Source organism: Pinus tabuliformis, chromosome 7, assembly GCF_031772625.1.
Source record: "Pinus tabuliformis cultivar Carrire ecotype Pingquan chromosome 7, CPIR1, whole genome shotgun sequence".
NCBI classification, from domain to species: Eukaryota; Viridiplantae; Streptophyta; class Pinopsida; order Pinales; family Pinaceae; genus Pinus; species Pinus tabuliformis.
The window spans coordinates 1727264698-1727291910 of record NC_142293.1 but is presented as its reverse complement, the minus strand read 5'-3'; the positions used below and the strand labels follow the sequence as shown (position 1 = coordinate 1727291910).

At 35.2% G+C, this 27213-nt stretch overlaps 1 pseudogene across 1 annotated transcript; it reads left to right on the top strand.

Annotated features, from left to right (window-relative positions):
* Window positions 1–11666: 11666 nt before the first annotated feature.
* Window positions 11667–26126, top strand: LOC149255229 (putative serine/threonine-protein kinase PBL11; annotated as a pseudogene). Its single transcript, XR_016265499.1, has 7 exons — window positions 11667–11727; window positions 11926–11998; window positions 23313–23604; window positions 23888–24023; window positions 25043–25179; window positions 25304–25427; window positions 25555–26126. The product of XR_016265499.1 is annotated as a putative serine/threonine-protein kinase PBL11 (transcript).
* The last annotated feature ends 1087 nt before the right edge of the window (window positions 26127–27213 follow it).

The following is a 27213-nucleotide window of genomic DNA, read 5'->3' as shown; positions in this document are numbered from 1 at the left end:
CCCTAATCATATATATTATATGAATACCATTGTTGTGGGTGGAGGGGGTGGTGGCCCACCACCCTATATATATGTATGTATGTATGTATGTATGTATGTATGTATATATATATATATATAAAATAGAAATTCTGGTGGTGGTTTTTAAGGGTCATTGGGAAAATTAAAGAGGCGACAAATTCACCCATTATGACTACCAGATTCCATGCGTCGTCCCTTCGCAAAATTGTTTCCTCGTTAGTGACTGCTACTTGGCCTAGTTTGACTAGAAATTTGACCAACTATATCCTCAGCATACGAACTCATATTTGCATGGCATTCATACTGTTGCAATTAGGGTGGCGAGAAATACGATTTGGTCATGGTTGCACTTCAATCTGATGACATTGATTTTTGAGCTCTTTTAGTGCCACTTCTATTTTTGGAGCCACTTGGAACATTCTTTTCCGCTAATGATATTTTGGGCTGCCAAAAGATTTATCAGTCAATTGGCGAGTGAGGGAATTCCTCCCTCACTTTCTCCTTGTCAATCCATCGGGCTTTACTTGGATGAATTCCCTTGAAACTAATACAAAAGTACTCCACGTCTCCCCATCATGAAGTCATGGTCTTCCTGTCAAGAATGATATCCTCAGGTAGATTTTCCAAGTATTCAGGTGAAAATTTGTCCACTGTAGGAACCTATCCAACCTCTTCAGTGTCCATGATCAACAAAGGCTCATAAAACTTCAATTGTTCAATGTTCACCACTAAGTACATCTGCATGCATGTTGGAAAATCGAGATGAAAAGAATTGTCTCCAATCTTCTCTAGTATGGTGAATGGGCCATATTATATTGGTCTCAAATTCTTTTCTTCCCCTTTCATTCTGTCTTTGAAGATGTGGAGCCACACTTTATCTCCAACCTAGAATTGGTGATCGACTCGATGCTTGTCATGTCTAGCTTTATATTGAGCTTGAATTTTCCCCAAATGCTCTTGCACTTCTTGGTGAATCATATGAATTCTCTGAATGAAATTCCGTGCTTTTTCCCTATCATATTGCCCACTAGAATCTTCATATCTCCCAAAGACCATGTTTAAGTGATCCTTTGGAAAATACCCAAAGTATGTCTCGAATGGTGAGCTCTGAGTGGATGAATGCACTACCTGATTGTATGCATGTTGTACATAGGGATTTTTCTCATCCCACAACTTGAGATGCTTTCCGAAATAGCCTCAGAGTAAATGTGTCACAGTGCGGTTGACAACCTCTGTTTTCCCGTCAGTCTACAGATGAAATTTCGTGCTCCTCTTCAACTTGGTTTCCATCATTTTCCACAAAATAGTGAAAAACTCTCCAAAAAAGTGGGAGTATTGATCAGAAACAATGGATGTGGGTAGCCCAATGTGGACACATACAAATTGGAAGAAGAGATGGGAAGTCTGCTCTACAATGACCTGCTTTTTACAAGGCATTAAGACACAGATTTTGCTAAATTGATCCACAATGACATACAAATAGTCATGAACTCTCATAGACAAAGGAAAACCACCTACACAATCCATTGACACACTTTCCCATGGACGACTCGGAACAGGGAGTGGTGTGTAGAGCCTCAATTTTCTATTAGTGGGCTTTCTAACTAAACACAACACACATCCCTTTACATATCAAGCCACAATATTTTTCATGTGAGGCCAATAACACAACCTCTACAAATGACACAAAGTTTTCCCTACCCCAAAATGACCTGACACAAGAGAGGTATGTGCCTCTCTGATTATATGTATTCTCTCATTGGTGGGGATACAAAGTTTTCCAAGGTGGTACAACAACTTTCCTTGTAAATGGTAATGGTCCACCTGCAATGCATGAGTCATCTTTACATAAATATCCTTAAAATCATCATTATCAATATATTGTTCAACATAACTTTCAAAAGAGAAAGAAGCATTTTGCAAAATTGTAGATGAAAAAATAGGAGGGCGAGAAAGCATATTTTCCACTTTGCTATTTGTGCCCTTCTTATATTTTATTACCAAGTGAAACTGCTGGGGGAATCCCATCCATCTGAAATGATGTTCTTATTGAATATTGGTCTACCAATGGAGGTATTGTAAGGGCTGGTGATCTTTGTGAATGATGGTCTCCATGCAGATCAAATAGTGCTTCCACTTCTTCACGCTTTGAACCAAGGCATACAAATCCTTGTCATATGTGGGATAGTTCACTATATCTTGGGAGAATTTCTTTGAATGGTAACATACAAGTTTCCTCTGCTGCACCAACACTAATCCCATGGCATATCCACTGGCATCTGTCTCGATCTCAAAAGGCTACTGGAGGTCAAATAAGGCCAAAAATGACACAATACTAATCTTCTGTTTGAGTGTATCAAATTCTTTCTACTACTTTCCTCCCCACTGAAATCTTTGCTTCACACTTGTCAATGCATTTAAGGGGGGTGCAATGGTAACATTGGTGGGTTTAGGCCACTTTACAATCAAATCAATTTTAGAAGGATCTATTTTTAATTGTCCACCTCCAATAATGTGACCCAAGTAAACCAAAGAGGTCTTACCAAATTCACACTTAGACATTTTGACATACAACTTTTCTTTTTGCAAAACATCAAGCATATTTCTAGCATGACTCACATGATCTTCCCATGTCCTACTAAAAACAAGAATGTCATCAAGATAAACAAGTACAAAATCATCAAGAAAAGGGATGAAAATGTCATTCATCACCCTCATGAATGTGGCCGAAGCATTGCATAGTCCGAATGGCATCACCAGCCATTCAAAAAACCCATATTTTTTCTTGAATTCAGTCTTCCATACATCCCGTTCTACAATTCTGACCTGATGATAGCCACTACACAAGTCTAGTTTTGTGAAATAGACAACATTTTCAATTGATCTAATAAATCATCAATGTGAGGGAGCGGGTATTGATTCTTCACTGTTATTTGTTGAGAGACCTGTAGTCAACACACATCCTCCATGTGCCATCCTTCTTTTGGCACCAGCATGATGGGTGAGCCAATTGGAGAAGAACTTGGCCTTATGACCCCTTAGTTCAACATTCCCTACACCTGCTTCTTTATCTCCTCCATCTCAATGGATGAAAACCTGTACATACCAATATTGCATAAAGAAGCATCTTGCTGCAAGTGAATCTCACCTTGGATCTCACGCTTTGGAGGCAACCCACTTGGTTTCTAAAAAAGGCTATTATAGTTAAAAACAATTTCATGCATTTCCTTTTTATGAGTGGGATCACAACCTTGGAAAGCTTCATATGCCTCCGCATATTTTCCAGTCACAACAATGAGCATGCACCCTTTGTTGGAACTGATCAATCTCTTCATTTGACCTGCACTTACAAGATTGAAACTAATTTTGGCACAATGAACTCTAACAATGTATTTCACCTCATCTTTCGTAAGATGATACTTGTTGTCATGGTGAAATAAAAATGCTTTCTTGTCATACAAACATGGACTCCCCAATACAATACCACAGATATCCAAGGGTACAAAATAAAGCTCAACCTCATCTACTAGTTTGGATGCAATCACAATCTAGCTCTACCCTACTTGGTTACATGTAATTTGGCTTTATCACACATGCAACCAAGAGGGTAAGGTTTCAAATGAGTCTTGGTCTCTAATCCTAACTTTTTAACCAAGGATTTTGAAATCAAATTTGCTTGTGAGCCCGAATCAAACAAGGTATCCACTCTAGTATGTTTCATTATGACTCTAATGTGGAACAATTCAATCCTTTTTCGTTCATTAATAAGAAACTCATTTGAAGAAATTATACTTGCATGTAATTCATAAATTTCGTTAGCATCAAGAGAAAGAGTACCTTGTATGCCCACTGTTGTGATCTGTGTCTCGTCACCAGAATTGGATCCATGGTCTTGTTGTGAGGTTTCCACTGTTGTTTGCATGTTCTTCACACCAAATCTCTTTGGTTTCAACTCCGTATGAAACTTCCAACAATGTTCATCATCATGACCTTCCTTCTTGCAATGTGTGCGAGATGGCTTTGCTCCTTCTTCTTTCTTGGTTGTAGCTACCTTCTTATCCTTTCCCTTCCCTTTTCCTTTGAACTTGCCATTATGAGGTTTGAAAGATGATTTCTTCAGTTTCTCTTATTTATCATTCTTGCCCTTCCTTTCAAGGTGAATGGCCTTCACACTAGATGCATCAATAGTAGTAGGCTCAAATAACAACAAATAATGTCTGATGTAACTATGTAAAGTGCCAATATAATTTGTTATAGTTTTAGGTGAATCAAGTGAAATGCCCAAGTTTAAAGCTTGTTTTATAAATTCTTATGTGAATATTTGTACATTTTGACCCTTTCCTTGTCTTAAATATTGTCATTCCATTAAATCCTTTTGTTGATAACCCAAAGGATAAAATCAATATTTTAATGCAGAAACAAAATTGGGCCAAGAAGAAAGGAGATTACCCAAGTTTTTGCTGCCTTTCTGCAACTTTCTCTCCCACCAGACGAGTTTGGTGCCACTCAGCCGAAGAGATGCTAATTTGATATTGGCCTCATCTTCCTTGATCTGCTGAATTCGACAATAAACCTTGATACGTCTAATACAATTGTTTAGTTTATCTGTATTACATTCTCGTTATATGTGGCCAAATAAAACTTTACATCTAGATTAAAAAAAGGCTTCTTAGATGTATTCCTATGATTCCTGTTACAGTGATGAGAAGAAGAAGAATAAGAACTGTCCCTAGAGGATGGAGAGGGTGGTTCAAGAGGCTCTCCTCTTCCACCTTCATGATTTATTGAGGCATGATCATGTGGTTCTTTCTTCTTAGCCTTTATTATCTTCTCATATTTTGCAAACAACTTGTTAACTTTATCTGCCATGGTGAAGAATATCTTGTGATAATTTCACTCTTCCTCCATTTGAGCTTCCTCATTTTCCATGTTCTATCTTCGTGGTACACGCTCTCCTTTGGGAACAAAGGATTTGATTTTTTCTTCACCTATTTGGAGCTTATTCCTGGTTAGCATTCACTCATGCAACTCACATCAAGAAGAATTGCTCTAATACCAAACTTGATCCAAATCTTTTAACTTCATGGATGCATACAAAATTGCATATACAAGAGCATTTTAACCAAGTAACTTAAACACATATAAAACAAATGAAAATCATAAGAAAGAATGAGATCAAAAGGCACAAAACGATTTGATTACGGAGTTCACCCAATGTGGGCTACGTCTTCGGGCCTTGCTCAAAGTGGGGAGGCCTATTTCATTAAATGGAATAAAAAATGAATTACAATCAAATTTACATAAATAACCCCTATACCTCCAATTTCTATCACGGATAAAAAATGCAAATCTCAGATGTAGAAATGGATACCACCATTAGATTCGTGGCACAAAATTGGGTCAGACGACCATAAACTTGACCATATTATGAGAAAGTGACCTTTGGAGCTCCAAGGAATCTTTAGATTCCCTGTAAAAGATTCTCCAAAGATTCCTTCAAAATATTTCTTGAGTTTCATGCTTGCCTAGGTCCAATTCTAGCTTGGGCGCTCCTGGTTCCACCTACAAAAATGCAAATTCGGTCCTTAGTCTGCCATGCTTCTTTCAGTCGAATGGAATGTTGGATTTATATATCAATATGTGGGCGAAGATAATAACATACGAGTCGTGGCTCGTTGATGGTAGAGGAAACTATGGCGGGGGAGGATCGGGTTCAAAACCTACCTCACGCCATATGACATGTGTTTGTTTTTGAATCAATGAGATATATTGTTTTTAATAGTTCGATGGGCCACATGGGCCAGGTGGGTTCAACCCTTGCTGACTCCCTCCACGTGTCCTTGCTACAATGCTCGGTGAGTTGAGTGGGGCTCAAGTCTATGGTGGCCGACCCCAAATGCCATTAGGGGTGGCCGGGGTGGTGGCCCGCCACCCAAATATATATATTTTTATTTTTTATATGAATAATAGACAAAATTCCGAGGGAAATTTTTAAGGGCCAATGGGAAAATTAAAGAGGTGAAAATTTTTCCCATTCTGGCCACTTCATTCCATGCGCCATCCTTTTTCCAAATTGTTTCCTTGTTAGTGACTGCCACTTGGCATAGTTTGACTAGAATTTTGATTGGTTATATCTTAAGCATACAAACTCAAATTTGAGTGTTGTTCACACCATTGGAATCAGGGAGACGAGCACTATGATCTGGCCCTAGTTTAACTTCGATTTGATGATTTTATTTTTGAGCTTTTTGAAGGCCACTTCTATTTCTGGAGCCATCTAGATCATTCTTAGTGGGCCATATTGTATATTAGGGACCAACTACGGGCCCTCAGGAAGTAGCAAGACTCCCAAATTAAGAATATTTGAGCCTTTGATCTCTCTCTCACAATAATGGCAAGTACAAGGACATTCAACATTAGAACAAAGGTTAATCATTATGGGTATTGTTCTTAGTATCAAGGGGTAGGTCACTAATTTCTTTTGTAACCCTACAACCCATTATGTCCTTGCCATCCTAGAATTTTGTCATTGGTTCCTTAGTCATTCAAACAATCTTGACAATAAGGCAAGTAGAGGAAGTAAGATAGTCCTCCCTTCTAGATATCCATGCTTCAATAATGGACCCCTCTATGTTTCTTGAAGGGATAGCATGAAAATCTAGTGTTACTCCCCCTCCAAATTAATGTATTGTAATGTTACATGTTTTTTAGGGTATTTTTGTAGGATATATAGAATAAGGTTTTTTTTTTGTACTCATTCATAGTATGTATAAGCTTACTTTTTCCTCCTCAAGTTAGTAAATTTGATATGTATTATCAATGTATTTCTTGCTCTAAAGTCCTCAAAATGGATTGACATTAGTCTCAACCCTTTTTTGCATAATGCAGACTATCTTATAGTTCTCCTAAAAAAGTATTAATAGCTACATTAATTTGTATGATGATAATTGTGCATTTTGACAAAACAAAGAATTTATTTCTCCCCTTTAGTGATCAAATTTGAAGGGATACCCTTAATTTCAAGTTGAAGGGTATATATTCATTCAACACTTCTATGTAGGAAAGTTGAAAAAGTAGTTGTACTTTAAATGATATCAGTGAAGGAGGTATGTATTTAAAAAAATATCCTGAATAAACTATTACCCTTTTAAATATTTAAGATGATAAAATTCAATGAAAAAATTGGTATATAAGTTGAAATTTCAATAGAAATTAATAACAAGCATACTTCTCAATTTCGAATACAACCTCGATGGATTTTTTTTAATTTTATTTTTAATTTTTTTATAACTGGCGTAATCAGTAATGCGCCGACTATCATACACGCGTGACACAGGGTCAATCCCTGACGACTGCCACTATAACCTCTAGGTGCAACTCCACCGCCCCCAAGTATAACACACAAGTAAGATGAGGTTTGAACCTGTGAACTGCATAGCAACAAAAACTCCTTAGCAATGCATTCTCTGGCCAACAAGCCACACCCTAGGGGCCAAATACAACCTTGATGGATTATATATACATTAATATTAATTAAAATTAGTAACCATTGAGCTATATTTTCTTTGGAGGAATTTAAAAATGTTAAAAACAATAATATAAAACTTTTGGCACAATAAAAAATCATTTTTTTGTGAACAACAATATAAGAGAGGATGTAATATATCTATTCATGTGATGCATGAACATTAAATATAATATTCACATTTTAAACATACTCTAATCCTACTAAACCATGAGAGTTCGGTTCATTCTAGATCTCATTAAAAAATGTAAAACTGTAGCAGATACTACGATTCTATTTTAAACTATGATAATTCTAACAAAATGCTAGAAAATAAATGAAGAGTCCATAATTACAATGTCGACCGCTAGGAACATGGAAATATAACATGAAAATATCAATTTGATTCCAAGGTTATGCCAAATTATTTCTTCAGAAAACAATTTGTGTTAAATACCAAAGTTTACACAGTCATCCAATGGGATTTCAATTTGATTTGAAGAAAAACATAAACCCCTTCATATCCATTCTATTTCCTCAATTGATAGCTAAGCTTTGTTTTTAACAATACCATTTCGAAGACTTAACAACTAGCTGGAATCATCCACCATACTATGTTCCAATGTTTAATTTTCCATGATGTAATACTGAATTAACAATTATAAATTAACCACGCTGGAAATTATTGAATTTCTTCTATGCATGGATCCTGACAACAACAATATTATCACTCACACACAATTTTTATAGAGTAATCAATCAAAGGTTGGATCATATCAATTCAATTGACTAGTATGCATAAATTTTAATTGTGGATATAACAACCTTTCATTCTGTTATAACTCCATTGGAAAGAACCGCTGGAAAGAGAAACAAATGGTTGCTTGGAATATGCATCAATTCAAAGAGTAAGTATGTTTCCTATATATTCATTTACAATACTCCGCAAAACCAAAATAATATCATATCTTAAAAAATATATTACAACAAGATAGCTTTTTCCTTCAATGAATTTCTTTGGAGGGACCCAAACCTGTACAATTGAAACCATCTTTCCTATGCATGAAACAAACATGTTAGAATTAATTTGAATTTTTTTCTTTATGGTCAAGGTACTTTCTCTATTGACTTCTTCCATTTATTGTCCAAAAGTTTTTGCATTATGATTGTCATCATCTATAATTTGGAGTTTTTCACACATTAACTTCTCGCTAGTTTCCAAAGCAACCTTTCCCTTGAAATTATTCTGTTGTTCATTTATTAAAATATCCTCATTCATAACCATTTATTCCATGGATACTATTGGATGATCTCTATTTTTTACCATAAACATTTCATTGATTATCATATTATCATATTCATTGAACAAATCCTAATTTTATGGAAAAAAATGATTTACCTCAATTACTAGTTCACATTCTTTGTTATCCAACGTTAACACCTGATGACTGCTTGCATCCTTTAATGGTAGAAGTGTATGTAATTTCCAATCTTTCTCAAAACTGTTAGTGTTTTGGTTTCTATTATGTGTTATATCCCTATCATATTGCCAAGGTCTTCCTAACAAAATATGGCAAACATCCATTGGCAAGAAATCACACACAATTTCATCTTTATAGCTTCCAATTTGAAATTCTAACTTACATTGCTCCATAACCAAAACTTGATGACCCTGTTGTAACCAAGAGATTATAAGGTGTAGGATGTGGTGTCTTCTTTAATTTTAAATTTTCTACCTTTTCAATATAGACTAGGTTATCCATGATATCGCTATCAATCACAAATTTGTAACACTTGCCTTTGGACTTACACATAGTTCTGAACAAAATTCTCCTTTGAGCTGGTTCTTTCGTATCTTTTTCTACTTGAATAAACACTCTTTTTAACAGCAAAGATTCACCTTCCTTAGGAGCATTTACAACTACAACTAGATGTCCATCCTCCTTTTCCTCTCCCAAATGAGCACCTCGTTGGCTTGTTGACCTATGTTCAGGATCTTCCCAAGACATGTGACCTAATTGTACATAGCTACAACATCTAGGTTGATAATCTCTTCCTTGACCTCTACCTCTAGAAAATGATCTCCTCCCTCTAAAATCACTTTTTCTTGGTGTTTGGCTACTAGAAATTCCTTCTTCTTTACTTAGAGACTAAAATCCTTCTCTATTGATTTGTCCTTATATTTTATGAGACTTCTTCTCTAATTCTTAGTTTTTTTTTCCGGAAAATCTTCTCTTCTACTGTTAAAGATGCTTGATTTGCATCTCCGACAATTTTCAAAGGAAACGATCTAATTTCATCTTGAATCTCAAACGTTAAACCAATAATGTACCTTGCAACTTTTTCATCATTCTCTTCTACATGTCCAACCCTAATGTTTAATTTGTAAAATTCCTCAGTGTATTCATTAACAGTCATGTTCCTTTGTATAAGGTTTTGTAATTGCTTAAAAAGATTAATACAATAATCCTTAGGTAAAAAATTACCTTTAGTTTTCATCACCATCTTTTCCCAATCTTTAGTTTTGGCTTTTCCTTTCCTTCTTCGTTTAACTTGTACCTTGTCCCGCCATAGCACTGCATGTCCTTTAAGTCTAGTCACTGTTTACTTGACTTGCTTATCCTTGTCAACATTCTCATAATCAAAGTATTTATATAATGCAAGTATCCAATCCATTAACTTATAAACATTCAAGTTACCTTCATATAATGGTACTTCAATTTTTGGCTCGAAAAACATCTTGGCAAACATGTTCAATATTGTCTCCTTTGTCGTTTCCTTACTTCTTCCTCACTAGAAGCCTCTTCATCAAAATCACTGACATCTCCCATGTCAGTTCCTCTTCTTTGTGCAACTTCCATGGTTTCCATCCTCTCTTGAATTCTCCTGATTTCTGCTTGCAAAACCACATTTGCTACAGGCCTACTCACTCGTGCTCCCTGAGCTGGTCCTCTTATTGCTCCTCTTCAACTTTCCATAAATATTGGTTCTGATCTAATACCAATTTATGGCACCAAATATACCCTAACACCAATTTCATGAATCCACTCCATACACATTTTTGCATTTACAATAATTTCACAACATTTCTTGAAATATTCACCATGCACACTCAATATAAAATATATAATTCATGAGCACCCATTATATTTCTTTAGATTAAGAACATTGAATAATTATTCTTCATAAAATAATACCACTCTCCACCATTTAACACACGTAGTAAATTTAATTTAACTAAATATTCAATAATATTGATGTGCCTAATTCACACACATATGCACTTAACTCTACCAATTCCAAATTTAATAATTCTTCAATGATCGTGCACATAGACACTTCAAACATAGAAGGTATCAAACTTCATTTCATTAACAAAACCTGTGCATAAAAAAATACTCAAAAAAATTGTTTCTCTCTATTTTTCTGATTCCACATTCATTTGGCCATTAGTTCTCATTTCCCATAAAGCTTAAAATAAGTAGAATTAATAAATGTAATAAATTTTCTAAATCCTAAAATCACCATAAAAATGCCCATAAATGAGTCCATAAATTAGATTTTCATAAATCCTAAAATTACTCCATAAATCATCCATAAATCACTCAATGAATAATATTTTTCTAAATTCTAAAGTCACTCAATATATCCCTAGAATCTCTCACACTTCTCAAGGTAGTTTCTCACGCTAAAATATTGTCTATTTTGTGTTATCTCTATCCATGGTTATTTTAGACATAAAGAAATTAAAATTATTTACAATAAGGAAATCAAATTCCTTTTCCATGTTGAAACCTGGTTTGAAGATTTGTATCCAAAAAGCTTCATGACTTGAAAGCTATAATGCTCCTGCATCACCATTAAATAAGTTAATATTTTTATGAATTGGAGCTTCCCAAGATCCATAGATACACAAAATTGAATGAAATTATTCATAAAGAAAACTCAATATGCTATTTGGATATAGATTATTCTACTTGATCTCTCATGTCATGAAAAATGCATGAAAGAGTGGGATGTTAGAGTCAAATCCTTAATACACGAGTTTGATGATAATATATTATGATGGGGATATGGAATTTGGAGCATCGAACCACACAAGCATCTAACCATATGAACAAAATTTCTAAGCGAGATAAGGATGAGGGTCGAGGAAAACATACGGAGGTACGACTACGGGCACAGGATTGATTTTTCCGAAGGTTAAATATGGGGTTCTGTAGGTCGGGTAGAACGTTGGGTGAGTGGGTGGATAGGTCATAGGACAACGAAAGTCTACACTGGCAGCATGAACTGACTGCGTACACCGATATTGCGAGCGGGCACGACTTAGTATCGCTGCACGGTGCAAGCATAATGGTAGTGTGGATAGTCGTGACAGAGATGAATGGTAATACCAGGTGGTGAAAACTGCACAACAGTCGGGCAGGGCGTGCAGAATGTGAATTACCACGATGGCAAGTTGGGGGAAGCGTACAGGGTTGCACGATGAGTTGTAAAGGGTGCATGGTATTGGTAAAGTGTGAAGGATGATACTTAGAGGCTTCACAGACTTTGTAAATGTGTTTTGTACAATTGAATTACAAAAATTATTATATTGGCCATACTCAGATTATTTGGGAGTTTCCCCTCCCACATATGATACATGTGTAATGTTTATGATGTTATATTTCCACTGCATATGAAAGATAAATTGATGAAAGATAATTAAATGATTTCCACTACATGATACACACTTAGTGAAATTTCTTTAAGTGAAAAATAAACATAGCCTACAAACTCAAATATTGGTGAAAAGAAAAAGTTCAGCGATACCTCACTTACTTATGCGTAGTTTTTTTTTTTTTTTTTTCTAGGTTAAGACTAAACTAAGTACCCACGGGGAATTGAACCAGTAACCTATCGCAAGGAGTGCCTTAACAACGCACCCATTCACCGTCAATCCAAAGCCCCGTGGGCCACCTACTTATACGTAGTTAGAAGATTACCAAAAAAATTAAAAACATGACATGCCACATCCAATTTAATAAAAACTACAAATATTATTTATATTAAAATAATAATATTTTTATAAAAACTTGTTTTTCTCTAACAAAATTTAATTAAACAATTTTTTTTTTCAAAAAACATTTTTTATAATTAACTTTTTCTAAATTTTACAAATTTATATTTCATCTATATTATCTTTTTATAATTTATAATTTCTATGAAAAAAATAAATAAATTATTTTTATTATTAAATTAATCTTAATATACACCATTTTAAAATACAATTTATATTTTTTCCTTATTTAATATTCCTATATACGTATACTATGCTTCCACTTCATCAAAGCACAATTTGCTTCTCTCCTTTTAACGCACTTCACCACCTTAACAAAACAAAGGAATTGATGCTATCTCTTATCCTCAAATAAGCTGAACTTTGTGCTTCAAAAGGATAATAATATATTTAAAATAAAAATGTATTTATGCCGAATGTTCTATTTTTTTAATGTCTTCCAAAGGATAATAATATATTTAAAATAAAAATGTATTTATGCCGAATGTTCTATTTTTTTAATGTAATCAAAATTGGTCGAGTCATTATCAATAAATTTAAAATTATAAGATTTAAATAATTTCTAAAATAATATTTTAAACCTTAGTTTCTATTTTTTGAATTAAAATAATATATTACATTGTTAATCATGTTTTATATCTCAAAGAAACTAATCACAAACTAATCTTTAAGAAGGTAAGGGGTAATGACCGTAAAGTAGATATACTTAGGAAATCCCCAAGACTAAATTGACTAAGAACTTTTATAAATGAAGATCTTATTCCAGAAGACTAAGTTGAACTAAAGAAAGAGGTCCAAAATATCAAGGAAGCAAGAAAGGAAGGGAAATGGGAAATTGTTAGGAATATGAAAGCTATTATTAGTGATAGAGACTAAAATATGAGTGATAAATAAGCATTAGGACCACTATCGATCTTCTTCTGGAATTCCTGTGGTTTTCCATGGTGTAAAGGTCCTACGTTAAGTTAGATCCTAAGTGATATTGATCTTATTTTCTTAGTTGAAATGTGGGAGCATGATGAATCCAGGGTCCCTCACATTGATAGATACATTCTTTGGTTTGCTTGGAACAAGAAATCCTCTTGTAGAGGTTTTGGTGCTATAGCTTGTTATATAAAGATTAATGTTTCTTCTCGCATTCAAAATCATAAAATCGATCCCCTTAAAGAATACATCTGGATCAAATTTTTTGAGTCTAGCACCAGTAGGATTTTTTTTTCTTCATAATTTGTTATTTTTCCCCTATCAACTCTACCTACTATAAGAAAAATAACTTTGATAACAACTTCCCCTTCAATAGCTTAAAAAATAACATCCACGACATAAGGAATGAAGGTAATATCCTTTTTCTTGGGGACTTTAACACTACAACCACTACTAATAAGTCTACTATCCTTAGTAATAAATCTAGCCCTGACCCCCTATGGCTTGATGAGGATAGTGTCTTAGCTATTAGTCTCAAAAGAAAATTTGAATACATAGCCAAAAACCTATTTGGTAGCGAGCTTCTCAAGATTTTTAGTACCCAATATATGATAATTTGTAATGGAATTAACAAGTTGTCTACCTCTAGCCAAATGACTTGTATTCATAGGCTAGGCAGTAGTGTTGCAGATTATGCAATATCTAACACCAATGTTATCAATTGTATTGTAAAATTTGAACTTCTAAATAATCACAAGCTCGACCTTGACGACAAACCTCTATCCCTAACTTTCAATCTTGCGAGGATACCAACCACAAACAAAAGAAATATGAGAATCAAATGCACAATCACTTTGATAGAAGTAAAAAACATATTTTCTTAAAGGATTTAAAGAGTGACTTAGGCTTCCTAACATATAATAATAACATTTTATGAATTCTATTACATTTTTATGAAAACTCTTTCAAATACCATTAAAAAATTCTCTATTGAGGTCTCATATAATAAGAATAATAGAACCTCCAACCCTTGGTATGATAAAGATTGCAAAATTTCCAGGATAGTGATTAGGGATTCTCCTAACGAAACTATACAATTTGGAAACATAAGTATATACAAATCCCTTATCAAAATGAAGAAAATATCCTATATTAATAAGAGACAAGATCATCTTCTCCGCCTCTCTAAAGCTAAACCTAGAAAGTTTTTTTGAAATATACTAGCTCATAAAACTACACAAAATCGTTCAATCACCTTAAAGAAATGGTATAGTTATCTTACAAATATTTATGACTCCCCGAACACCATGGGAATCATCGTAAACACTTCTATAAAGGAGGATATATTTTCTTTAGAAGATGAGGACTTTGGAATTAAGAAACTCGCTAATGGGAAAGCTAGGGATATTAAGGGACACCAAGATGAAATTCTCAAAATGGGAAGGTCTATCTTCATCCCTCATTTCCCCAAAATTCTCAATTTAGTGGCAAAACATAGATTCCCTAAGCTTTGGACACAAATCCTTATTGTTCCCATCTATAAAAATGGAGATATAAACGTTCCCTCTAACTATAGGACCATTATGATTAGTCACATTTTAACTAAACCATATGGGCTCATGTTGGAAAATAAGATGAGCCTTTGGCTTGAAATCCATGGTGAAAGAGCTAAAGGAAAACATGGTCACAACAACAAAATTTCTCTCTTTTGCTATTTTGCTGACTTTAGAAAAGATTTTGACACTGTTCCTTGGGGTAGGCTATGGAAAATACTTTAATAGATAATGGTCCCTCCCGAGTTAAGGATTGTTGTAATTAGACTACACGAGAATGTTGTTTCTAGGCTTAAAACTAATTAGTGGTGGTCTAAAGAGATTAAATGTAATATTGAGGTTTAGCAAGGATGACCCCTATCCCCTACCCTTTTTGACATTTACATCGATAAGCTACAAGAGTGTTTGGAAGTTATGGGATGCAATGGCCCCAAACTCACTGGTATGGTCATTACCCTTCTCTTTTATGTTGACAATATCATTTTTCTAGCTAAAAGTCATGATGATTTCGAGAAACAACATAAGAGCCTCCATCATTTCTCCTCCAAGATGGGTATGACAGTTAATATTGACAGGACTAAAATCATGAATATTAAATCTAGAAAGACCAACCAGGGTAATTTAATCTATGATAACAATTACTTGGAGTGGGTTTTTTCCTACAAATATTTAGGCATTGACATTCATCATCACCTCAAATGGAATCATAGCATCGAGAAAAGTCTCATTAGAGGTTGGAAAGCCTATTATGAGCTTGGAAACAATTGTAAGTTAACTGATCTTTGGATTTGAAACAAAATAAGGTTCCTCTTTGAGACTCTCATCACCTGTGTTATTTTATATGGGCGCGAGGTTTAGGGTTGCAATATATCTAGAGAATCATGGAGGAAGATCAAGATGATCCAAAAGTAATTTATAACCTACAACCTCAAGATTAAAGGAAATATTCCCTATCCTATCCTCTTGATCGAAGCTAGCCTTTTCCCCATTGAAAACATGACTATGTTTAGGTATTTGATGTACAAGAAGAAGCTTTACAACATGGAAGCCACAAGGTTTCCCAAAATTGCCTCTAACTCTAGCCAAAACCCCCACCTTCACCTCAAGCGTGGATGGCACAAGGATGCCTAGTCTTGGCTCGACCATTGGGGGATAAAGGAGGAGATCATTTTGGGGAATAAGGATAATATTAAAAATATTATTAATTCTAAATTTAAGGATAAATTATCGGATGATAAGGAATTAGAGGGAAAAATGAAGCGAAGGTATTATAAGGAGGTGATCAACCCTACCCTTGCTAACCATAATTATCTCTATGTCTTGACCAATGCTAAGAAGAAAATGAACATTGCAAGGATAAGAACTAATTCTCATGAGCTTCTATTGGGTCCCTATAATAATAGTGATTACCCCATTACTATTGTAGTTGTATCCCTTATTAATATTGTTGTGCCCCTCTTGCCCCCATATTGTTATTACTGTGCCCCATAGAATCCCTCTATTGTTAATTTTGTGGCTTTATATTATTGTTGTTAGGTCGGCTGGGTTATATTGTGACTCTTTAGACTCCTATATATAGAAAGGAGGTTTTGTCATTTGAATCATCCAAGAATTGTTCATTTATGTAATGTAAAGGAGGTTTCCCCCTTGAAGAGGCTGAATTCTAAGGCGTTGATCTATCTTTTCTATATTTTTCTTGAGCTGGTTTCATAACATTTGGTATCAGAGCTTTGGATTTTAGGGTTTCGCTTCTCTAAACAGGTCATCATGGAATTTTCACTATAACTTTTTTCTGCGATGTTTCAGAAGCTAAAAAAAAAACCCATTTGAGAAGAAATCATGCTGAATCTTGAGTCTGAATTTCAGATATTTTCGTGCTACATTTGTGGAGATATGATCTGAGGAAGTTGGTATTTTTGCAGACTCCTGAATTACATTCCAAACAGGTGACCTGGTGAAAATCGTCATAACTTTCTCTCAGAGAATTGGATTGAAATTTTGTAAGAAGGTACAGAAAGAGAACAGAATGTTGTTTCTTGTATATCGTTTTTAGAACCAAAGGTCAAAACAAGGACACGTGGCACGTCGTACAAGTTCGCTCTACTAAACTAGTCTATGATCAGGTCACTATGGGAGATTTGACATAACTCTTCCTTGGAGAATCCAATTGGGATCAGACTGGTGGCATTGGAAAGATGACATAGAGAGATACTACAAATTGCAATTTTAGAACTGGATGATCCAAAATTACAGAGATACATCAGAGGAAATATCGAGCTCCTACAAAGTGAAAAAATGTGTGTAGATTCTTTTAAATTTTTGCTTAAGCTTGGTTTGAAAAATTATTTTGAAGGAATTCAAAGGGAATAGTAGAGCATTGTTATCAGTAACTGATGCCCCGAGGAAATAAAATGCAAACACCTAGTAAGCAACCTGAAAGCTCTAGAATGACTCATGAAGAAGAGGAAGAAATGTTACATGATATATCAAAATTACAAGACCAAGTGCAACAAATTTCACTCTCACAAAAGATAACATAAGCTAAGATAAATGGCGTGGAATCTAAGATAACGGGTGTGGAAGCTAAGATTAATGATTTGAAGACAGATTTGAAGACATATTTGAAGAGAGACATGGTAGATTTGAAGACAAATTTGAAGAGAGACATGGCTGATTTGAAGACAGTTTTGACAAATTTTCTACAAGAAATACTTACTAATGGTGAAAAGGTAGTAAAGGAAACTCATGATGTGAACAAAAGATATGTTAATCATGATTTCATAGACTCTAATGTGGGATCAAAGACCCACCATATTCCAAAAATCGATATGAGGAAGTTTGATGGCAAGGATCCTGCAACATGGATATTACAAATGGAGCAATTTTTCGATCTCAATAATGTGCAAAACACACAAAAGGTATGCATTGCAACTTTATATTTGGAACCAAATCAGTTTTTATGGTATCAATGGCTTTTCTCTCATAAAAAAATTATTACTTGGACAATTTTTACGGAATAATTAATAGCACATAATGAGGATACAAAAAGAAACACTTTTTTTAGCCAATTGATAAGTCTCAAACAAAAGGGTTCAATAATGGAGCACATTGAGGAGTTCCAAAAATTGAACATAAGGGTAAAAAATATTCCAGAGGAGCATAGGATTGATGTGTTCATAGGGATTTTAAAGGATAATATCCAACATGATGTTCGCCTTTGGGAACTTGATTCATTAGAGAAGGCATTCAGGTTAGCAAGAAAAATGGAAAGCAAAATTATGGCAACCAGGAAGCATACCACTCACAACTATAAAGATGGAAGTGTTGTTGCCCCTAGTCTTCCACAACCTATAAGGTGGACACCACAACAATTGGAAGAAAAAAGAGCAAAAGGGCTTTGTTACAGTTGTGATAGCAAATACACTAAAGGTCATAAGTGTGCTGAGAAGAAATTATTCTACATAGATTGTGAAGAGGAAGAAGAAAAGGAGCAAGAAAGGTCAAAAGAAGAGGATATACTCCAGGAACAAAGCCTAGATAAAGAAGAAATGAATCCGACAATATCTTGTAATGCATTGGCAGGAATTACCACTCCTCAAACCATCAAGATAGAAGGACAAATCAAGAAGAAAAAGGTAATAGTGTTGATTGATTCAGGAAGTACCCACAATTTTATTCATTGTAAGGTAGCAAAAGAATTGAATTGCTTCTTATATCTAGCACTAGAGTGTCAAGTGATGGTTGCAAATGGAGGAACAATAAATTTCTTAGGAAAGTGCCATAATATCAAGCTATCCATGGGAGAATATGTATTGACTAGCCCAATGCTTTCCATTCCAATGGGAGGTGCTGATGTTGTACTAGGAGTCCAATGGCTACAAGCCTTGGGTACAATAGCTTTTAATTTTCAAGAACTTTTCATGAAATTTTCTGTGGAAGGAAAGGAAGTTGAATTAAGGGGTATTGCAAGGAAACCGGGAAAGATAATTAGCTCTAACGGTATGACAAAGTTTCTAAAAAAGGAACAAAGAGGTGTAATTGCACAATTATGTTCGCTAGATGTTTCCACATTGGAATCATCTATTTCTCCAGATCTCCAAAAAGTCTTGGACAATCATTCCAAGGTATTTGAGACTCCCAAAGGTCTCCCACCTATTCGTGATCATGATCATGCTATTCATCTGATTCCAGGAAGTGTTCCTCCAAACATCAGGCCGTATAGATATCCCTATGCCCAAAAGAGTGAAATTGAACGTATGGTTGCAGAAATGCTAGAGGCTGGTATAATTCAACCGAGTCAAAGTTCTTTCTCTGCTCTAGTAGTATTGGTGCACAAGAAGGATGGATCATGGTGCATGTGTCCGGATTATAGGGAGCTCAACAAGCTCACTATTAAAGATAAGTTTCCCATTCCTGTCATTGATGAATTACTGGAAGAATTGCATGGATCAATTTACTTCACCAAGTTGGATCTTCGTTCAGGATATCATCAAATCAGAATGAAGACTGAAGACATTCTGAAAACAACATTTAGAACTCATGAGGGTCATTATGAATTTTTGGTCATGCCTTTTGGCCTTACCAATGCACCTTCAACATTTCAAGGTTTGATGAATTCCATTTTTAAACCATTCCTTAGAAAATTTGTGTTAGTATTTTTTGATGATATACTAATCTACAACAAGTCTTGGAAGGATCATGTTGAACATGTTGACAGGGTGCTACAACTATTGGAGAAGAAACAATTATATGCAAAAAGATCCAAATGTTTCTTTGGAGTACAAGAGGTGGAATATCTGGGTCATATTGTATCTCATGAAGGAGTTAAGGTAGACCCTAGCAAAATTAAAGCCATTAAGGAATGGAAAATCCCCACATCCATAAAGCATCTGCGAGGATTTCTCGGGTTGACAGGGTATTATCGCAAGTTTGTTAAGAATTATGGGAGAATAGCAGCACCTCTAACAACGCTATTGAAGAAAGATGCATTTTCATGGACTCCAACAGCAACAAAGGCCTTCGAACATCTTAAAGAGGCAATGTGCCAAGCACCAGTCTTAGCTACACTAGACTTCACAAAAACCTTTGTTGTGGAATGTGATGCTTCAGGAAATGGAATTGGTGCTGTTTTAATGCAAGATGAAAGACCCATTGATTTTGAAAGTTGTCCAATCAAGGGAAAGTTTTTACATAAAGCTATTTATGAGAAGGAAATGTTGGCAATACTCCATGCACTTAAGAAATGGCGACCCTACCTAATGGGAAGACACTTCATGGTAAAAACGGATCATGATAGCCTTAAATACATTTTAGAACAAAGATTATCCTCTAAAGAGCAACAAAAGTGGGTCACAAAGATGTTGGGTTATGACTTTGAAATCATCTACAAAAAACGGAAGCAAAATGTGGTGGCAGATGCACTCTCAAGAAAGGATGAGGATGTGGAAGCATTGTTGTGTGCCATTTCTATTATCCAACTAGATTGGATAAACGAAGCAAGGGAGGAATGGAAGAATGACGAAGAAGTGTGGGCACTTATTCGAAAGTTACAAAAAGATTCCAGTACATCTGATACATTTAGCTGGCAAAATGATTCGTTATGGTACAAAGATCGCTTATACCTTTGTAAGAATTCCCAGCTAAAACAAAAGATTCTTATGGAATTGCACACCTCTCCCTTAGGAGGGCACTCAAGATTTTTAAAAACTTACCACATGGTTAAGAAGGAATTTTTTTGGGATGGCCTTAAATCAGATATTCAAAAGTTTGTGGTGGAATGTTTGGTTTGCCAACAAAATAAAGTTGAAACAATTAAGACACCGGGTCTATTAAACCTTTATCCATTCCAAGCCAACGTTGGGAGGAGGTTTCAATGGATTTTATCACAGGTTTACCCAAGTCTGAGGGAAAGAGTGTCATCATGGTGGTAGTTGACAGACTTACCAAGTATGCACACTTTTGTGCATTATCACATCCATTTAAAGCCAGTACAATTTCTTCTACATTTATGGAAACAATTCAAAAGCTACATGGAAACCCAAAGATTATTGTAAGTGACAGAGATCCAATTTTCACTGGAAATTTTTGGACATAATTATTTTCTTGTCTTGGTACTCAGTTAGCTCATAGCTCATCTTATCATCCTCAATCTGATGGGAAAACTGAGATAGTAAACAAATGTTTGGAAGGATATCTTCGTTGCTTTGTATTTGATAAACAGACACAATGGGTCAAATGGTTGCCTTTGGCTGAAAGGTGGTATAACACTTCCTTCCATACGGCAACAAAAATGACCCCATTTATGGCACTTTATGGATCTCAGCCACCATCCATCACATCATATTTAAGAGAAAATTCTAAGGTTCAAGCAGTGGAACATCACATCGAACATCAACAACAAGTCCTCCAACTCTTAAAGGATAACCTCGTGTTGGCATATAATAGAATGAAACAACAGGCAGATCAACATCGCAGTGAAAGAAGTTTTGATGTAGGTGATTGGGTATTTCTACAGCTACAACCATATAAGAAAATGTCCCTCAAGCAAGCTAAGAAGGATAATAAATTATCACCAAAGTATTATGGTCCGTACAAGGTGTTGCAAAAGATTGGTACTATGGCATCCAAATTGGATCTTCCTGCAGCTTCTTGATTGCACCCAGTTTTCCATGTTTCATGTTTAAAGAAGGTTATAGGCGACAAGCTACCAGTTCAAACGATATTGACAGAACTTGACGAGGAAGGAAAAATTATATTGGAACCAAAATCAGTCACAGAAACAAGAACTTGACAGCTACGAAATCGATCAATTTCGGAGTATCTTTTCAAGTGGAAGAACTTATCCGCTAAATATTCCACATGGGATGATGAGAATTTTATACAGAACCATCTAGAACTACTCAAGCGTTGAGGAAAACACCTTTTTGAAGGAGAGGGGCATGTTGGGTCCCTATAATACTAGTGATTACCCCATTACTATTGTAGTTGTATCCCTTATTAATATTGTTGTGCCCCTGTTGCCCCCATATTGTTATTACTGTGCCCCATAGAATCCCTCTATTGTTATTTTTGTGGCTTTATATTATTATTGTTAGGTCGGTTGGGTTATATTGTGACTCTTTAGACTCCTATATATAGAAAGGAGGTTTTGTCATTTGAATCATCCAAGAATTGTTCATTTATGTAATGTAAAGGAGGTTGCCCCCTCGAAGAGGCTGAATTCTAAGGCGTTGATCTATCTTTTCTATCTTTTTCTTGAGCTGGTTTCATATCAGCTTCTTAGTGAGATTGCGTGTTGGTCTATTCCCAAAACACCATGGGATGAAATATATGCCACCTTTGTGATACTAAGAGGGTTAAAGATGAAAAACACTTTCTCTTAGATTGCCCAATTCTTACTCACATCCGTTCTCAGTTTCAAAATATTTGTCACAATTCCAACATTCTTGACTTCTTAAGTCAACAAAACGAATTGTTAAGTCAACAAAACTATAGTGATTTTGGAGCGCTTCTCTCCCTTCTTTTTGATCATAGAAATAAAACATTAATTATAATTGATTTCTTACTTTTTAAAAATACCATAAACCACATTGATCTTAGTAGACGATATATATATATATATATATATATATATATATATATATATATATATATATATATATAGATATATATATCATTCTTGTTAGATGTATATTGTTTCCCATATATTTCATAAAATAAATGTTTTATCTTACAAAAGACTCTTACTTGTTAATCATTTTTCATAAAATTTGAGTTTATAAAAGTTAAACCCCAACAAACTAATAAATTTACACCCAATAAGTAAAAAAATATTAAAATTATTCACAATTTAATTAAAAATTAATAATAATAAAATACAAAGAACTTTTTCAAATCGAAAGCCTAGTTACGCTCTAAGGCATTTACATATGAAAATAACTCCCCAAACTGTCGACGTGTCAATTAGTAAACTGCTGATTCTATATGTTAGATGATTATAATGTTTTCAGCCTTTAGATGATGTTAGGTGGAAGTTATTATCTGATAATTGATCTCCAGAATCGAAAGGGTTCATATGTTTGACATTCCATCACAACAACTCTGCAAATTTACTCCTTCCATCGATTTTCCTCTTCATGCAAAGGCACCTAAATTTGGAGCGCAAAACCAAACAACACTGTCAGAGAAAAGGCCAGGGTCGGTTCACATGTAGCTGTTTCTAAACTCATTCAAATTTTCACTATTGTAGACTTAACAATGAAGCTCTGAGATTCTTGAATTATGAGAGTTTCCCATCTACTCCCAAGTCTGAAGGGGAGATCCTCTCTTCATCAAATTTGAAGGTTTTCACTTTCAATGAGCTCAGAAGTGCAACAAGAAATTTCCGTCCCGACAGCCTTTTGGGTGAGGGTGGATTTGGGTTGGTGTTCAAGGGCTAGATTGATGAGCATGGATTGGGGGCCTCTAGGCCTGGTATGGGCATTGTTATTGCTGTGAAAAAACTCAACCTGGAAGGTTATCAAGGCCATAAAGAATGGCTGGTAAGTTTGTGACTCTCTCAAACTCGGTCATCTATTTTTTCTTTTGATGCCTTTCTACGACAGGAATATGTATGCCAGAATTACACTAACTCGTTATTTACTTTGACAAACATGAATTTTGCAATATTTTGGTTACTAACTATTGTATGTAAGGTCTCCCAAATAGGACTAAGGGTGTTTTTTTTCATAGAGTTAACCATGGCCGACTTCAATGATAGATTGATTATGTTTTTTATTTGATTGTTTGGTGTATGATTTTGGGTTCCTTGTGGATTGTTTGTAGGCCGAGGTGAATTATCTGGGCCAACTCCACCATCCTAATCTAGTTAGGCTCATAGGATACTGTGCAGAGGATGATCACTGCCTATTGGTCTATGAGTTTATGCAAAAAGGAAGTCTGGAGAATCATCTGTTCAGAAGTGAGTAACCTTTATACTGTACATTGAATTCCTCCTTTTGGGTCTCAAGTTGAAACAATTTAATGCTTGATCAAATTGATTCCACATGGGATTTTTATAAGGGAACTAGTTGTCAATCGAGTCTGGCTTAGCTACCCATGTGTTTATCTTCATAGAAACACGGTAGCTTGTTCCTGTAAAGAATTGAGTTTACAGGGCATGGACTAGACCTGTGTGAGATCATGAGTTCTTTTGTTTTTGTTTAGAGCCCCCTTCTGTGATAAAGCTTATGAACATTTTCTTTTTTGAAAATGCAGCATATATTCCATTAAAAATCAATAGACATGTACATCAAGGTCAACATTATTTAGGAGCCAAAGAGTGGGCACAACGAAGTATCTATAGCCTAGAGAGGCCAAAAGTGCCAACAATACTGTTTTAGTTCCACGTGGCAGAGAATCTATATCCTTCTTAAACATATCAAGTCTAACTGAAAACTGAAGGGACAAATCTGATACGGATAGATGAAGACTTCTATGTTGAAATGATAAGAAGTTATTCTAGTAGGAACCAAGTGCTCTTAATTATTTGTTTTATGGACAAAGTGCTTAGAGTTGTATCTAGGCCTTATGTGTGGTAGGTTGAGCTCCAAAGGTGGATGAAGGCTTCTGTTCTGTATATACATGCAGAGCTGCAGTTGGCATTGGGGTTTGTTTTGTATGTGCAAGGGATGATTCTAGGAAGGTTTATGCCATGCACACTGGATTTGAAGTTCTCAGGGTTGTATCTGTGCCTTATGTGTGGTAGGCTGAGCTCAAAGGGTTGATGAAGGCTTTTGTTCTGCATGTATGTGCAGAGTCTGCAGTTGGCATTGGGGTTTGTTTTGTATGTGCAAGTGATGATTCTAGGAAGGTTGATGCCATGCACACTGGCTTTAAATGCTTTCAACCGTACTCATTTATGCTTTATATTGAACTACTTTTTGTTGTTTCTTATCAGGTGGTTTGACTCTAACAAAAGTTGTGGTTTTAATATTGCAGAAGGTTCTCAGCCACTTTCCTGGGCCATAAGGATAAAAGTAGGTGTGGGGGCTGCCAGGGGACTTGCATTTCTTCACAATGCAGAAAGACAAGTTATTTATCACGATTTCAAGGCATCAAACATCCTTCTAGATTTGGTAAGTGAATTACCAGATCCCTAGCCTAGCCTTGGCTATCCCATAATGAAAATATATGTTCTTATATCCTTCCATGTCTTGGTGTCAACCCATACCTTGCCTTACCACTTCGCTTCTATCACAGAATTTTAATGCAAAGCTCTCTGACTTTGGACTAGCAAAGGATGGCCCAACGGGTGATAACACACATGTCTCTACAAGGGTCATGGGTACTTATGGCTATGCTGCTCCTGAATATGTAGCAACAGGTCAGGATTGCTTCTTTTTTGCTGTTACATAGGTTTCTTTGAGATAACTTTGCCATGGATTTAGTCGAATGTTTGCATTCATAATTTATTAACTCTTTGGACAAATGTTTGAAATGATTTTCAACAGGTCGTTTGACAATCAAGAGTGATGTGTACAGCTTTGGGGTTGTCTTATTGGAACTATTGTCAGGTCGCCGTGCTGTAGATAAGAACAAGCCCAAAATTGAACAGAATTTAATGGAGTGGGCTAGACCATATCTGAGTGATAAACACAAATTGTATCTTGTTATGGATACCAAATTGGAGGGTCAGTACTCCATGAAAGGTGCCCATAAAGCGGCAACACTTGCTCTGCAGTGTCTTAACTCCGAAGAAAAACATAGGCCCCTTATGACAGAAGTACTTGAGACATTAGAACAGTTGCAGAATGTCAAGGAAATGGCAAAGTATTCTCAGCCTGAAAGATCTGGACAGAAGCAGTCTGGGGCTAATGTCAATCCCACTGGGCACTCTTCGTTTAATCATAGAAACGCAAATCATCTTCCTACTGGTCTTCCAAGAGCAGGTGCTTCTCCACTAAATTCATATCAACGGTCCCCAAGGGTAGGCTGAATTGATCAATGACATTAAAACAAATCTGATCATCTATGGACTGTCAGTGATTTGCAGTTTTGATATTTACAACTGCCTTTTGAGGGTTGTGGAAAAAATGACCAAGGTATCTTGTGTGCATGACAGGGTCAGAAAGTCTTTGTATATTTCCAAGATTATGTAATTTCAAATTTGTGCAGTTATGATATTGACTTATTGAAAGCTTTTGTCTAAACTATGTAGCAGACAAAATCTGAGTGTAGATGTTGATGTGAAAGCTATTTTAGGCTCCTCCAAGTACTAATTACTGTTGTCATTAGTTAATTTTTTCTGGTCACAACCCTGAGCTTTATCTCATAGCATATGTACAACAACGAACATCATTTGGATTATTTATATTCTTAACTTCAATATTTTCTATTATTTATCTCGCTCTCCAAGAGTAATATTATCTCCATGGAATCTAGTGGCATGAATAATATTGGATGCATTTACACTTGGGGTATTACATTTTATTAAGTGTATGGCATTGGATATTATCATTACGATCATAGAGTATTTGATTACTTTTGGTTCTTTTCCTACAAAAATTAATGCCATAGAACTCTCCATTTTTGTATACATGATATTGCAAGTTTATAAGTGTTTCCATTTTAACCAGTGGATCAAACTTAGAAAGGAAAAATCATGGCTATATTGGTAGGTTTGACATTATATGACTTGTAAAATTACATTTTTTGATTTGATTATGCCATCAATGAATGTGTTTAAAGTATTCGTAGACAAGAAATGTGTATTTAGTGAAAGTTAAGTGTTCTTGGATATGAATTTTGAATTTAGTCCAAGGGTTGATAAAATGCATGAGACTTTGTCTTCTTATTATCATCTCTGCTGAAAATATAAATGTCCATTTTTCACAGAGAGGTTTTGCCAATACTTTGTTTTGGAAGCCATCCCTGCCTCTGAATCTGAAATGCCCATTGTCACAGAGAATTCTGCTCGTACTTTGTTTCTGAAGCCATCTATGTTGAAAAGGTATTTATCTTGGATTTGTCTTCGTTGATAAATACACACAGGTGAAATCATTAATGTCTACAAATATAATAATCTTTTTCATGCCAGAAGATAAAAAAAGGCTTTAAAGGGTTATCCACTAAAACTGTACAAGTCACAATCCTTTTCATACTTGAAGATA